General features: G+C 35.5%; 1 protein-coding gene across 4 annotated transcripts in view; it reads right to left on the reverse strand.

Annotated features, from left to right (window-relative positions):
- Positions 1–16,708, reverse strand: part of LOC149084458 (paired box protein Pax-6-like) — a 134,295-nt gene that overhangs the window by 27,401 nt on the left and 90,186 nt on the right. The window lies entirely within an intron of this gene.

Raw genomic sequence — 16,708 nt, forward strand, 5'->3', positions numbered from 1 at the left:
TGTTCAAGATGACTTTGAAAGTGAATTTCACATAAAATTTGGGGGAAATGTTCTGTGTTAGTCTTGAATAAAATATGTGCTCGAACATTGCAAGAAAATCTTGGGGAAACGAAAATTTTGCATACATTTGTGAACGAATTAGGGGCATTGAAACGTCCTAAACCTGGGCAATGTGGCTCCGTTGAGGCCCAGGAGTATTTTAATGGGGCTACGGATGAAAATGAAATAGACAGGGGAGAGGGCAGTGTCGGGGGCTAAGGGGGGCCACCGAAAACTATAGAGTGAAAATTCAGGTATAGAATAAATGAAGATTTCAAGTGATATGTGACGAGAAAAGGCGTGACTACTTTCAGCATCCAGCAGAACAGCCCGTAGAACCAGGGCTAGTATGGATGGGGATCTACTTGATGACAACTCGTACTATGGGTTTTCGAGAGCAAGTATGAAATGTATATGTAAGCCGTTACTTCCAACTTAGTACAGGGTCATATAAAATCATTTAGCACGGGGACCCATGATGGTGAGACGGTCAACAGATAGATCCTCACAAGGAAGAAGCTTAATGAATATAAGCTGTGGGGTTCCGAGATCACCCTTAAAAATTTTTAAATTTTTATAAATTTACTCAAAAAATCATTTCAATAAGTAGAAAGGGTCCCACTCCTGGGGACATTGAATCGAGGTTGAAGGGAGAACGAGAGAAGAAAATTTGGTCCTAAAGGGAGCGTAAATAGATAACTTAAGAGATAACTCAATAAATATATTCGTCCACAAAATCTATGAGGATCAAAAGCATTTCTACTCATTATAACTTTAAAAATGAATATGGGCATTATTTTTTCTAAATGGATAAGAAACATGAAAAAAGTCGCTAAAAAGCATTACCATCTTTCAGAACCATTATACATAGACTAGAGTTCAAAAAAGTCCATTCATCAAGTCAGAAAGAAAATGTTATACAGATAATTCCTTATAGAGCAGAGGTTCTTTATAAGGGGTCAACGCACCCTTTAGCAGTCATCGAAGAGATTTTAGGGCAGAGGTCTTCAACCTTTTTCTAGTCGCGAGCACTGCCTGTACCCCATCATATCCAAAGAAGAGCACCCTCACGGCAAGTTTGGCATACGCATGCCTGAAATCAGGATAATTTCAATCCTTGAGTAATTGAAACGTTGATGAAGTGCTCGTGAGTACAAAATTGCATACAAGCATCGAGCACTGTGGGGCTTCTGGGAGCACTGTGGTGCTCGCGAGCAACGGGTTGAAGATGCCTGTTTTAGGGAGTCCGATGAGCTTGGACAAAAGGACAATTTACATCTCTGTAAAGGGGTCTTTGGCCGTCACTTTACTGGCACTGCGGGAGGAGGGGGTTGGTGAACTTCATCTTATCGGCTTAAAGGGTGCGTGAAACACAAAAAGTTGGGAATTTCAGTTATGGAAACAAGTAATTCTCAACACATAGAAACTTTTTTTTTCCCGACCAATAGACTTTCGAGTCTCTGAGTCGAGAACTCGAAACGCTGAAATTATTTACAAAATTACTTACACGACGTAATCTAAAATTCAATAGAAATTTTTAAAATAAATATAACTTTAATCAACTATTAATTATTAAATATTTACACGTTAAAAACAACATTTATAGGCTATAATTGTTTCTAGTTTCGCAGTTGAAAACAAAAATGCATAGTTTCGATGATTAAAAGATGTCGTTCTTCTTCCCCCCCGATTGTCAAGACAGCAATGATTCCATGTGATTGAGTTATATTACAATTTCCCCCTCGTGACTGCCTCTAATGTTGTCATATTACTTATAAATAGAGTAAGCACACTTGTTTCCCTGAACCGTCTGACATTATCAGATCCCACTCCCGCAATTCCCAGTCGGCTCATTCTTCTTCATATCCCAGCTCTTGATCTTCTCCAGTTTCACAAGAGAGCCAGCCGGTCCCCCCTTTGATCTATTTAAGAGCTGAGATGACAGCATTGTAAATCTATAACACAAGAAACAATCGTGTATAACGTCGATTCCAAGTACGTGATGTATATACGCCGTACTGGAGGACATCATTCTTGTTTTTTTTACGCAGCCATTACAGTCCTCCCTTTTTATTTTCTGTTTTTTATACGATAGCGAGATGACTTGGCATCCAGAGAAAGTTCCATTGTAGGTTAAGTGAAGATATCTAGGATCCCCGTACGGGAAAAAGTAATAAGTTATCAATTTGCATACAGTGTTAGGATAATGAAAACCCGAATTATAACTTGTCCAACAACAACCACTTATTGTTATAATAGTAATAATACTGGCTTTTTAAAAGTTAAACACGCGACGGCTTATATAACATAACGATACCACTTTAATCTTGTCCTTCTGGATTGAACGATTGGTGGAGCACAAACACGTGGTACTTGGGTGTACAGTCCCTTAATGTGGAGCCTTCGGTGCACAATACTCATTAATAATGGCTCATCAAGTGATGTTGCAACCATGGATGTAACAGTTGTGGATGTCGCTCGTCGATTACGCTTATCTTATATGGATACCGCGATTGTGAAAACAATTCGGAATAAGTTAAATAGCTGTCTGGAGGTCGGTGTCTGATCGACCAAGGGTGGCTCTTGAGCCGTGTCACCAGTTCGGCCACACGAGTTACCGATCTAGAAGAGGTGCCGAAAAAGAGTTTTGTCGGCTGAGAGCCAAAAAAATGGTGGACAGGGGACGTCAAAAATAGGTCCCGCACGGGTAGAGATTTTTTCTAGAGCCGCCCCTGTGGTCGACCGAGGGTTACCAACCTCCCTTCTTCTGATTATCGATGTATTGCTATTTTCACCAAGCTAAATCGACGAGTGACCTCCACAACTGTTACTACATGAGGTTGCAGCATCACATGGGTAAGACATTATCAACCAGTAGGTCTGTGTGCCGAATGATCCACATGAAGGGACTGTACGAGCCGAGTACCACGTGTCTGTGTTCCACTAACCGTCCAATCGAGAGAGTCGAGATTAAAGTGTTGTCGTTATATAAGCAGTGGCGTGCTTAACTTTTGGAAGCCCATGTAGTACAACAGAAACTCTCTAATCTGGAGTGAACCGTAATCATGATACATTTGTGAGGTTATGTGTTTTTTCAGCTTGGGCCAGTGTTTATCAAAGTGTGTGTCGACTCCTAGTGGGGGTTGCCTACCTCTGCCAGAAGTGTCGCGAGGATTTGGTGCAAAAATTTGTGCCTGTTCCGTGCTTTGAAGTGATTCTATTCTAGACTATTTTGGAGGCGCTGTGCGATCGCATGTGCATCGTACTGGACTCTCATCACGAGCATCCAGGTTCAAATCCCCCCTAGCGGTACAGCGGTGGTCGGCTGAAGTTGGTTTACTGCGGTTTTCCAAGTTCGACGATCTCCCATTTTAAAAAGACCTTCAACACTATACTTCCATAAAATGAAAATCTAAGCACGGGTCATTTTCACTTCGAATATAAAAGGCACGATGGTTGCACCAGTATAACACCACTGGCCTACTAAGTAAGAAAACCAAATAAAGTAATAGAAAAATTGCAAATTACTTTGCTCGGTTTCCAATTTTTCTGAATTTTTAGGAATATTTTCTCCCGTAGCTCTGAACGACCTGCCACATACCCGCTAGGGGGTTCCGGCATCATAGATTGGGAAATTAGGATATAATTCACCGAAATGAAGGGGGGGGGGAAACCGAAATTAAAATAATTATGTTTCTCGAATTCTCCTCTCTTTCGGAGACCAACGATAAAATTAATTTTTAAAAGCATCAGTGTTTATTCGCCCTTAAAAAAAACACCCTTCAATTTTAATCTATATTTTGATTTAAAATTTCCATAGCGCAAAGACTCATATTACGCCAAGTATTTATCAAGTTTGCAAAATTAAAAATTATTCCACCTCCCACACAATCTCTATTTTCCCGTAAAATATTTCCAAATCAAATCACGCCGAAAAATAATTCGTAAAAAAATAAAGATTGCAAAAAATTCCTCAAACATTCTAATTAAACACCATAACGCTAAAAAAAATCTTTTTCCCCCAATAACAAAAAAAGATATCTATTTCAAAATCACACATTTACATAAAATATAATTATTAAAACAAATAATAATAAACGCATTAATCAACAATTTCATTATAAAAAAATTATTTAAATTCAAAGAAAAAAACAATTTCAAAATTTAAAAAAGATAATTTTTTTTTTTTTTGCACATATGAAGAGGAGAATCTTTCCATCGAATACTTGAGTAATCAAAACACCGAGCAAAATCAAAGATACGGGAAAAATTGGTAAAAAAAAGAGAAAATTAACACAAAAAAAAAAATCCCTACCGTCTTCATTATTATACAGAACAATGATAAGAGATAACAAAAATAATATATTATTATTTTTTTTTTCATTATTTATTCAAAAAAAATAATAATCGATCGATCGACAAGCAATTCATTCTCAATGTGTGCCCAACAAGCGTTGCAGAATTAATCTTTTCCCCCAAAAGTTCTTTTTATTCAATATTTTTTTTTTAATTTTTATGTTCTTTTAAAACTTCTTTTTATTAAGTAGATTTTTAATTGGCTGATGAGATATATAAGGAAAAAAAAAAAAATTTCAATTTTTTTTTTTCTAATTTTTTCCGATTTTTTTCCCTCTCTCCTTAAGCTCGTTGCAGATTCGATGATAATGAAAGCGATTTTCTTAACGAAAAAAAATAAAATTTTCATACATAAATAGCTTGATCGATTTTTTTTTCCCCCTTCAATTGTGTGTGTATAGAAGAGGGAAAAAAAAAAATTTTTCGAAGTATGTGAAGCGTAGGAAAAAGGAAAAAAAAAATTTCACAAATTTTATTTTATTTTATCCCTCTCTCTCTCTCTCATCCCTGTTTAATTAGTAAGAATTGTCATTGTGCAAACGGTCATGAAGCAGACTGTGATGTTAAAAGAGAGGGAAAAAAATTAGAAAAAAAATTGGAAAAAATTTTTTTTTCTTCATCCCCTAATTTTACACTCGAGCGTATTGGAAAAAAAATTAAGATTTTGAGAGAGAGAGAGAGAGAGAAAAAGGGATTTTTACTTCTGTGGATGGGAAAAAAAATACCAGTCATTAGTATTACGAGATTTAGAAAGAAGTGGGGAATGATGATGATAATAATAATAAAAAGAACGTATAAATCTTTAAAAATTACACGCTTTTTTGGCTCGTTTGCTAAATATATAAAGATGACATATTTTTTAGCATTAAAAGTAATTTTTTCCCGGTTTTTTTTTTTTTTTTCCTCTCCCTCTTTTCACAAGTATCTAGCTATTGGTGTTTCATTGACCAATAAGCTTTGGCTTCAGAAAGTTGGGAAATTTTTGGATTTTTTTTTTTTTTTGACATGTTGTAAATTATTGCTATTGAGTTTTCAATTTGATTGATTTTTTTTTGTTGAAGTATGAAATATTATTAATAATGATTTTTTTTTTTTTTTCGTATGTGATTATTTGAGTATCTTTTAGATTTATTTGTGAAGTCGTGAATATATTGATTGGTTTTCTATACATTTTTGTGCTGATCGATTGGAGAAAACGATTCAATAGAAATCGAATTTCGTTTGTTATCTTTATAAATAGCGTTATTTTTCTATAAAAATCACTCTTTATCTGTTTGTTTTTTTTGGGGTTTTTTTTTAAGACGGATCAATGCTTCTCCTAACTTTAGAGACTTATGTTAGGATATTCTGAAAGCCAACAATGCTTCTCATAACTTCTAGGGCATGTTAGAATATTCTGAAAGTCAATAATGCTTCTCATAACTTCGAAGACTTATGTTAAATGTTCTGAAAGTCAGCAATGCTTCTCATAACTTGGAATGTATTAATATGGTTTATGTTCAGTAATACTATAATTACTTCTGTGGAGCGGAAAAAATACCAGTATTACGAAATTTATAATTATTTATCTTACGTGATGATAATAATAATGAAAAGAACATATAAATATTTAAAAATTACACACTTTTTTGGCTCGTTTGCTTGATATGACATACTTTTTAGCATTAAAAGTAATTTTTTTTCTCTCTTCCTTTTCTCAAGTATCTAGCTATTGGTGTTTATTGACCAATGAGCTTCTCCTCTTGAAATATGGAAAAAATTTTGGATTTTTTTTTGGTCACTTTGTAAATTATTGCTATTGAGTTTTCGATTTGATTGGTTTTTTTTGGGTTGGTATATGTAATTATTTTCGAATAATGATTTTATTTTTTCGTATTTGATATTTGACTATCTTGTAGACGTATTTGTGAAACCGTGAATTTGATTGGTTTTCTATAAATTTTGTGTTGAGTGTTGATCGATTGGAGAAAATGAATCGATGAAATAAGTTTGTTTTTGTGTAAATGATATTATTTTTCTATAAAAATTGCTTCCTTCCAATTGAAGACTTCATAAGCATTTGATTTTTCTGTACACCAGAAAATTGCACAAAACTCAGCAATGCTTTCCGTAACTTCAACCGTACATTTTAGAAAATCTAAAAGTAAACAATGTTTATCATAATTTACGTATAAGGCATTTTTAAGGCTTCTGTAAAAAACTTGGAAGAGATTATACCGCATTATACTAGTCATCCGTTTTTGCGAATTCAAAGAATATTCAGAGCTATTTATCCGAATGTTAAACTTATAAACAACAATGGCTTTCGTTAAATCCAAAGATTAATAAAGCCATATTTTCCTATACACGAAAGTATTTACTACAAATTCGGTTATAATGATAACGCGAAGAATCCACGAATATTGTTTGTTAAACAGAGGTGCCTTGGCAACTGAATTTGACGTTCTCGGGACCGTTTATAACGAAATATATGATCAGATGCAATCCACTGTGCATGAAGATCGTGTGATTCAATCACTGTAATTTCATCGTGATGAGTGTGGCCATATTCGATCAAGAAAAATACCGGACACCGACGTTTCGCGCAAAAATGTTGTGAAACGTCTGCGTTTTTGAAAAATACTGTATTGCTTATAAATTACTCTTGGTGAGTTAGTGAGAAATACAGTGCTACAGAAAGTCTGAAGTAAATTAAAATGTGTTTTTTTTGGGGGTTTTTTTTGCCTCGGAAACTATGTGAGAATATTAATATTCATAGTCATTACTATCATTTATAAAAAATTCAAATTGCCTTCATTCCAAATTCTTGTGATCATTATGAATCAAAGTAATCTTTGTTGAAAAAACGGGACATTTTCTAAAAATAATCGTTTTGTAGTTTTTTCATCGATTACAAATAAGGATGATTGAGATTATTCTCTATTGGAATCATCCCGGGCCGCCAAATACTGACGTAACAGCCGAGGTCGTTACAAACGACTTTAACTGTACATTCTAGCATTGTTTCAAAAATCTCGCACTTCTCTCAGTTTAATAATTAACAAATTCATAATTTCATTATCGATCAGTCAATTAATCAAATCGATCCTCTATTATTTCAATCCTAAAACTCAACACGTGTAAAAAGTGATGAATATTCTTTCACAATCTAGTCACGTGGCTTGTACATGAATCAAAACCCTACATAACAGATACAACGGACACGAATTTTTAATGCCATTCGGTTAGCTTGCGATATTTGAACAGTTTTCCTAGCCATAATAATGCTATTCCAACATTATACTAGCGTTATACATCATACCTCAGAGAAACACGCGTTATTAATGCTTGTTGTACCCAAGACGAAATAAATCATACATAAAAGGAAAAAAAAAATTGATATCTCATAGCCGCATTAAAACGTTATTTAAATCCGAAGGAATCGCAAAAGAAATGAATTTCACCTTGGAAGAAAATTCCTGAGAAATTATCCACCTCATATATCTTGTTATTTAATAGTTTCTAGTTGAAAACAAACGCATATAAAATGTTACGAAACACGAGAAACACTCGCAAAAGATAACAAGAATTTATCTCGAGGATTTTCGAGAGACTCGGAATTATTTTCCCTCGCTTATTTTTTTCCTATTTTTTCCAATGTTTTTTCGTGTTTTACTTCTTTTTTTTTTCCTCTTCATTTTCAATCGAGCACAATGGCGCGCACAAAACTATTAATTACAACATTGAGCTCGACATATAACCGCTTTTCTTTTTTCCGCTTCCTCGCCTCAGGTTTGCCCATTAAAAACTACTATTCCTCTTTTACCATCTCTCTCTCTCTCCTCTCCTATACCTTTTCTCTCTCTCTTTTAACCTTGTACTGTATTATATGTATGTACCGATCTCCCACCCTCCCACCGAGTTTAATGGATCGATCGCCAAAGCTGGAGATGAAAGGAATGCGTATTTTCCTCCATTCCCCCCCCCCCCCGCTACACGTTATACCGTTTTTCTAGTAATGGGACCCCGAGCAGCCGGTGGTGAGACGCGACGTTGTTTCATGGCTGGGCAACTTTTGTTATGACCGAAACGGTCGATAGGTGGCGTTTGAGTCAGCGTTGGCGTGTTATTATGCGTGTTGCTCGTTGCTGAAGGGCTGAATTATAAGTTTGTTTTTTTCGGCGGTTTTTTTTCGCGATACAGTAATACTTCAATACAGTAGCGTGAGTTGGATACAGTTTTCCATAAAAATACTGTACATATAAATATTAGTTAATTGGGGGACCAAATTTTGGAAAGAAACACCTGTCTTCAGTGGCGGATTAAAGCCGATCGAGGCCCCGGGCGCAAAAGAAAATACTGCGCCCCTTAAATTAGAAAAAAGTGTGAAGTTCGGGTTTTTCGCGGCCCTTTAGAAGTCGGGGGCACCGGGCGCTGTCTCCAATCCGCCTCTGCCTATCTTTCTTTCTTGCTTTGACTATCATGCTATGACACTCTTCTATGGCAAGGGTGCACACACTCCGGCCCGCCAAGAGATTCAATCTGGCAGGGCCGTCTTAAGAGTGCCATGGACTGTGCGTCAGGTGAAATGATTCTTCTGCGGCCCTCTACCAGGCACATTTACATGCATACTCCTCGAAAATTTCAACTAAATTTCATTTTTGTGAGGCACCTCTTCTCTTGACGCCCGCGAGTCGTGCCCAATGAACTAAAATATCCAAAATGTTTTAGGGGGGGGGGTCTTAAAAAACTTTCGAGATGCCACAGAAATATCGCATGGAAAATCCAGTGACCTCTAAAAACTCACACATCGTGAAACTCGGGTTTTCTTAGGAAAAATTTAGGAGCACTAAACGTGCTAGAAAAAAATTTAGTTAGTCCACCAGAGCAGATCTTGTATAGGATACGTTATTATAAAAAAAATAACTTTTGAACACAGCGTAAAAAACGTAAAATCCAACGAAAATGACTCAAAACGAAAAAAAAGACAAATTAAAACACCACACAGCCATTTCGAGGGTTACTTACCAACCAAACACGGCCAGGCTCTGTCGCTTGTGCAATTTCCGCACATTTCCCCGGAGGGCGCGGCCACGCGTGTCGGAAAAAAAAAATTATTCATTCTCACAATTTACAAACAGCATAAATATACGCAGATAAGGTACATAGATAATAAGTAGGCCTATTAGTTATTTATCCGAATACCGTTTCGAAGCTAACGTAGCCTGTTCTTCAGTGAGGAAAAAATGGTCTGATATGGTGCAGGCCGTTCGCTAGAATGAAATCACGCAATCGGATAGAAGACCGACGCGTTATGTTGATGATGATAGTAGAAGATATAGTGATGATGGTGATTGATACGATTAAGATTATATGACAGAATGTATCGATGGTGAAGTGGGGGGGAGGGGGATTCGAGAATTATTCCCAAATATATGAGAAATATGGAGTGCTGGAGAAATCGTTAAAGATAATTTTTATCAATATGAAGGACTTCAAAGAAATCTAAGTCGAGAGGTGTGGAACATTGTTGCAGCATTTTAGCAGAATTAAAATTAAAAAATGGTGATTAAACTTCAACCAAAGTTGAATGGTGATTGAACTTCAGTTAAAGTTAAAATAGGGATTCAACTTTAATTCTGCAATGCTTCACGCCTTTTGACTTAGATTTCTCCGAAGCGCTTCGTATTCACAAAAATTCCCCTTCATCGGATGTAGACATTTCTCAAGAAACACGCAATATTTCTCTAATATCTGGGCTCAATTCTTAAATTTGCCGATCTCTGCAGTTTCATCATCGATACATTCTGTCTTATACAAATACAACTACAACACCACAACAGGCAAAATGCCCAACGAGGTGGCTGAGAAAAAGATGCCCATAAAATTACGGATGTAATATATTTCAAAAACACAGCAACCCAATCAAAAATGCAATTAACAAAAATTATAATCAATATATGCACATGATAAAATATTATACAATGCCCACTTGCATAATATTTTACACCCATATACAAATATTATCATCGCAATCATATCACCCATCATCACTATCATTTCCTCTGTCATCATCATCGCCATCACACGTTGGTCTTCTATCCGACCACGTGTTTTCACTCCAGCGAGCTGTCTGGGCTGTATAAGACCATGTTTTCACTGAAGGAGGGGCTATAAACCCTCGAATTAGGATCTTTTAATAGTTTCTTATATTTATTTTGTAATAAATTTAGAGTGTAGAAAATTGTGTAAGGTGTGTCCCCAGTCCCTGTAGATCGAAACGTTTACGAATAACTTTCAAGGGTCCAGTGTACATCCCTGGTATAGGCAGTCCTCAAAATCGATTATCATTTTAATTAACAAAAGAAAATCCTTTAGAAAAACACCGAAAAAAATATATGCACACTCATAATCTCGAACAAAGGCATCAAAATACGCACAACCAATCTCCGAACTTTCGGTTGATCTCTTCCATCCTATAAACTCTCTATCCATTCTTCCCCCCCCCCCTAAACGACTGAAATAACGAATTGAGAAGAGAGGACCAAGCGATCCCTAAAATTCCAGAGAATCGAATATGCAAATGCAAGCTTGTTGGAGTGAGTATGTGTATGTGTAGGTGGAGTACGTGAGAGAAGCATAGGAAGATATACGTATATATATGATAGGACAGGAAGGAAGGAAGTGAAACTCCCCAGTGGTGCCTGCCTGGATCAAAATCCAGTAGGATCATGGAGAGGAATGGGACGGAATAAGGTGGAGTGTGGACGATTCTGTCCTGGAAAATCGAAGAACCTTCCTCCTACTACAGCCGCTTCCTCTTCCTCTTCCAGTAAGTTCAGTTCAGTCCTGGAAAAGTGTCTACAGCGAGAAAGCTTAAGGCTTTCCGAAGAGAATATTGGGATTGAACACGAGCACCCCTTCAATTTGCAATGTAGATGCTGGTGGAACTAAGAGAGTAAAGAAAAAAAAAATGGGTGTCGGGAGCTGGAAACGTGCTGAAGAAGGTCGGGGTGTTTTTTTTTTTTTTTTTTTTTTTTTGCCACTACCGGAAAAACGATTTCTGGAAATCACCGCACGGAATTAAATTTTTCACTAGCTTTTCTGACGGCTTTGAGGATTTTTCTCGATTTGCCTAAGAACTTTCGAGTAGAAAAGAGAGAGCACCACCCTCCCGCCCCCTTCTGGAAACTAGTATTCTTCTGGGATTTACTCCACTTTTTATTTTATTTCTTTAGGAGCAGAAACCGTAAAATGTTATTTAGGAGGAGGAATGGTTGGCAACCCTACTTGCGATTTTTATTTAGACCCGATTCTATCATTTTCCTACTACTATTGATACTTCATGCGGTGGGGTTTCTGCGCCAAACACTGGAGGAATTGTGGAGAGTGGAAATGAAAACAAGGAATATGAAGTGATTGAAATTCGAAATTGAACCGATGTCCAAGACAAAATTTGTGACTACAGATCTTGATGCCACTAATATTTTTTCGCGATTACCGATCTGAAATCGTTGAAATAGATCATTGACTATCGATTTTGATAACAACCGGTATTTGCTATTACCGATCTGAAATTGCCGAAACAGATCTGTAACTATCGATTTTGATATCAATAATATTTGATTGCGATTACCGATCTGAAATTACTCAGATAAATCAGTGACCACTGGATTGAGTTATCACTAATATTTGTTTGCGATTTTCGATCTTATCTCACTATGACAAATCTGTTAATATGGATTGCGATATTACCAATATTTTCTTGTGATTACCGATCTAAAAACGGTGAGATAAGCCTGTGACTATCGATTTTTTTATATCTGCTTGTAGTTGCTGATCTGTAATCAATATAAATCTGTTACTACTAATTTTGACATCACCAACATTAGTTTGGAATTACCGATCTGATTTCGCCAAAATAAGTCCGTGGCTATAGATTCTCAAATATCGCCAACATCTGATTGTGATTACGGATCTGAAATCACGAGATAAATCTATAGCTATTAATTTCTATAACTATCAGAAACGATTTCTGGAAATTACCACACGCAATTAAATTTCTCACTAGCTTTTCTTACGGCTTTGAGGATTTTTCTCGATTTGCCTAAGAACTTTCGAGTAGAAAATACAGAAAGGGCAACCCCCCCCCCCTTCTGGAAACTAGTATTCTTCTGGGATTTATTCCAGTTTTTATTTTATTTCTTTAAGAGTATAAACAGTAAGATGTTATTTAGAAGGAGGAAAAGTTGGCAACCTCTACTTGATTTTTATGCAGACCCAATTCTATCATTTTCCTACTGCTATTGATACTTCATGCGGGGTTGCTGCGTCAAACGCTGTAGGAATTGTGGAGAGTGAAGATGAAAACAAGAAATGAAATGACTGAAATTCGAAATTTAACCTTTCTCCAAGAAAAATTTGCGACTACAGATCTTGATATCACTAATATTTGTTCGCGATTACCGATCTGAAATCACTGAAATGAATCTGCGACTATCGATTTTGATAACAACTGGCATTTGCAATTACCGTTCTGAAATCGCCGAAATCGATCTGTAACTATAGATTTTGATAGCACCAGTACTTGCGATTACCAATCTGAAATCACCAAAATGGATCTTTGACTATCAATTTTGATATCACTAATATTTGTGAGGGATAACAGATCTGATGACTGAAAAAAAAAACCCTGTTACTATTGATTTAAATATCACCACCATTTGCTTGTGATTACTGATCTGAAATCACCGAGATAAATCTGTGACTACTGCATTGCGATATCACCAATATTTCTTTGTGATTACCGATCTAAAATTGGTGAGATAAATCGGCGACTATCAATTTTTATATCACCAGTATGCTTGCAATTACCGATCTGAAATCAAGATAAATTTATGACTATCGATTTTTCATCACCAACATTTGTTTGAAAGTACCGATCTGGTTTTCCAAGATAAGTCTGTGGCTATATATTTAAATATCGTCAACATTTGCTTGTGATTCAGACCTGAATTCATCGAGATAAATCTATAACTATCAATTTCGATATCACCAACAGTTGCTTACGATTGAAAATCAAAAACCACCTCGATAAATCTGTCACTATAAGATTTTGGTATCATCAATATTTTCTTGTGATTACCGATCAGAAAATCATAAAGAGTGAATATGTCAGTGTTAATTTTGATATCACCAATATTTGTTTGCGATTACCGATCTGATATCACTAAGCGAAATTTGTATGATAATTTGGCAACGCCAGTCTACACCAGGGATCTTAAACCTATTGCTCACGATCACTGTGGAACTCACGTGAGGCCTCAAGGGTGCTCGATGTTTGTTTGTGCCTTATTCCGAGTTATTCCTGTTTCTTGAGAGACCTTCATTAAGTTACGTTCACGTTACGTACCATTTTGAGCGTACGTTATCTCCGTGTTGATTAATCAAAGTCATACATTCATCAACATGAACGACTATATTATATGTTAGCCATTATAATAAGAGTTGGCATGTGAGTGCTTTTCTTCAGATACTGGCCATGAAAGATGCTCATGACTGGAAAAATGTGAAGATCCCCTTGTCCACACATACCCTAAAATATTGGTGTCTGGACTCTTGATAAGTAGCGTAGGATTACTTTGCTCAACATCACTTACAGCTCCTAGAAATGCCATCCAACTCACAATACACGCTTATTATTAGATGATGGATGGATTTTCATAACATGAATGTTCCGACTCATGCTTCTTGTTGACCCCTTGACCACATTATAGAAGTTACCTTCATCGCTTCGGTCAGTTCTTGTTGCGACAAAGTACGGTAGCCTTTACGATAAGAAAAGAATTATAAAATGAGAGTCCTTTCTCGTAAAATTGAGGGCCAGAAGGAGGCGAGCTGACCGAATGGTGACCAGCACGAGTTGGGGACATCGAAAAAAGGGGACTCCTTTGGATGCATTGTACGTTTTCTTGTATTCTTTAATTTTATTGTGGAAAAAGGGAAGGGAATTCTATGCATCTTTTTCTTTTCTATTTAACCTTGTTAAATTTGTTCCGATACTATTGTCGGAAAATGTTCAACACCAGAAGCGGATAAATAAGAAAATACTACGTATTCGCTGAAGAAAGGAGTTAACATTTTCTGAATTGGTTTTGTTGCAATGAATCGTAAAGAGGGACTGTATCCAAGATGTACAGAGAAGAGGTATGCATCTTGAAAGATGCAACCTATACTCTCCCATAGTTGCATTGGTTTTTTGTCAACTTTCATGTTGAATTTGTGAACTCTCATTAACACTAAAATTTTGGTGGATACTCACCAACATTATATTTTTGAACTCACGAACATTAAATTTGTGAACTCACGAACATTAAATTTGTGAACTCACGAACATTAAATTTGTAAACTCACGAACATTAAATTTGTGAACTCTCGTACAATGAAATTAGCTGACTTGCACTGAAATCAAAATTTATGTAAGCCGTCTCTCATTACAATAAAATTCATGGACTCTCATTAACATCAATATTATCGGATTCCCATTCATATCGGGATTTAAATTGACATTGAATTTTTGTGGATTCTCATTGGCATTAAATTTGCGGATTCTCATTGCCATTGAATTCGTAGACTCTTGATATTAAATTAGTGGATTGTCGAAAATTAAAATCATCTGACTCTCACTGCCATAGAAAATGTACTCTCATTAATATTAAAATTAACTTATTACTATCGGTATCAAAATTTTAGTAGGTTTTCTCTCATTGACATCATAGTTTGTGGACTCTATTGACATCATAGTTTGTGGACTCTATTGACATCCAAATTTGTGAACTTTCATAGACATCAAAATTGGTAGAATCCATTCACACAACAAAATTTATAGACTTTCATTAAGTTTATTTGATTCAAGTATTTATTTCTCATTAAGTTTATTGGATTTTAATTGATACCGAAGTTCAAATTGACCTTCTCTCATAGAGGATAAATATGAGGACAGCTATTAACATCAAAATTTATATTCAACCAAATTAATAAATCGAAATAGAATTTGAACTCTCATTGACAGAATTTATAGAATCCCATCGACATCAAAACCAAAGGACACGCAATAATATTTAAATTTGTGAAATCTCATTGACATTAAATTTGTGGACTCTTGATATTAAATTTGTGGACTCTTGATATTAAATTTGTGGACTCTTGATATTAAATTTGCAGACTACCGAAAATTAAAATCACCTGACTCTCACTAATATAAAAAATGCACTCCCATTAACGTCAAAATTAACAAATTCCTACTGGTATCGAAATTTTAGTAGACCTTCTCTCATGGACATCAGGATTTATGGACTCCATTGACATAAAAATTTGTGAACTGTTATTTCCTTAAAAAAAATTCTGGACTCGTAGATAATAAAATTTGTAGTAAAATTTTTTTTTTAGGTTTCCAGAATGTAAATGTTGGCGTTGGAATTCTTGATTTTCCATCAAAATCACAATTTATAATCGCTCGTTGAAAGTAAAACTAGGAGAATATTGTTCTCCCAAGAATTTGCAGCTCTTTCGTTTCCCTTAAGTATTTGTGGACTCTCATCAACATTAAAATCTGTCAACTCTCGAAACGTAAACATTATAAAGAATCATACGTATCAATACGAACACCGATCAGTGTCCGTTGACTCAAATCAGCGTTTCTCAAATTATTCATACGTTATAACTGATATTCGTAAATATCCATATGAGTTCAAATAAAAACCTTTATGCTTAGATTTACCTTACATCATCGAGAAGAATGCAAAAAATTTCTATCCTAAATCAGGGATATCACTAAATTTTGCCAAAAAATTGCAACTTGCTAATTACTGCTGAAATTGATGAAGGGTGGGAAAATAAAGGGCTGCTACAATATATTATTAATTTTTTTTTTGTTGCTGTTAGGATATGCTTTTATATTGGGTATTGTTTTGGTTTGTTTTTACATCCGTATTTGTTATGGACAAATTTTTTTCCGCCAGCTCATTGGGCAATTAGCCTGTTTGGTATTTGTATATAAATCGCGGTAAACAGAAATTTATTTCATAAAACAAACATTGAAATGATCTGATGACCATATATCTTTGAGAAAAATTCGGTAAATTGGGATCTTAAATAATCTGTAAATTATAAAAGACATCGCCGATTGTCATCAAAAACATTGTCAGAAGTAGGCACAATCACCAATCGTTATTGAAACTCCAAAAAAAATTGAGGACAAAACGTGTTAAACCTGACAAATAATGATATAAACATTTATTATTTTTGCCATAATTATCATTGAGAAAGTTTATGT

This window comes from Pholcus phalangioides, unplaced genomic scaffold, assembly GCF_987345545.1.
Source record: "Pholcus phalangioides strain wild (caught in Gottingen) unplaced genomic scaffold, Ppha-v1.0 ptg000008l_1, whole genome shotgun sequence".
Classification (NCBI taxonomy): domain Eukaryota; kingdom Metazoa; phylum Arthropoda; class Arachnida; order Araneae; family Pholcidae; genus Pholcus; species Pholcus phalangioides.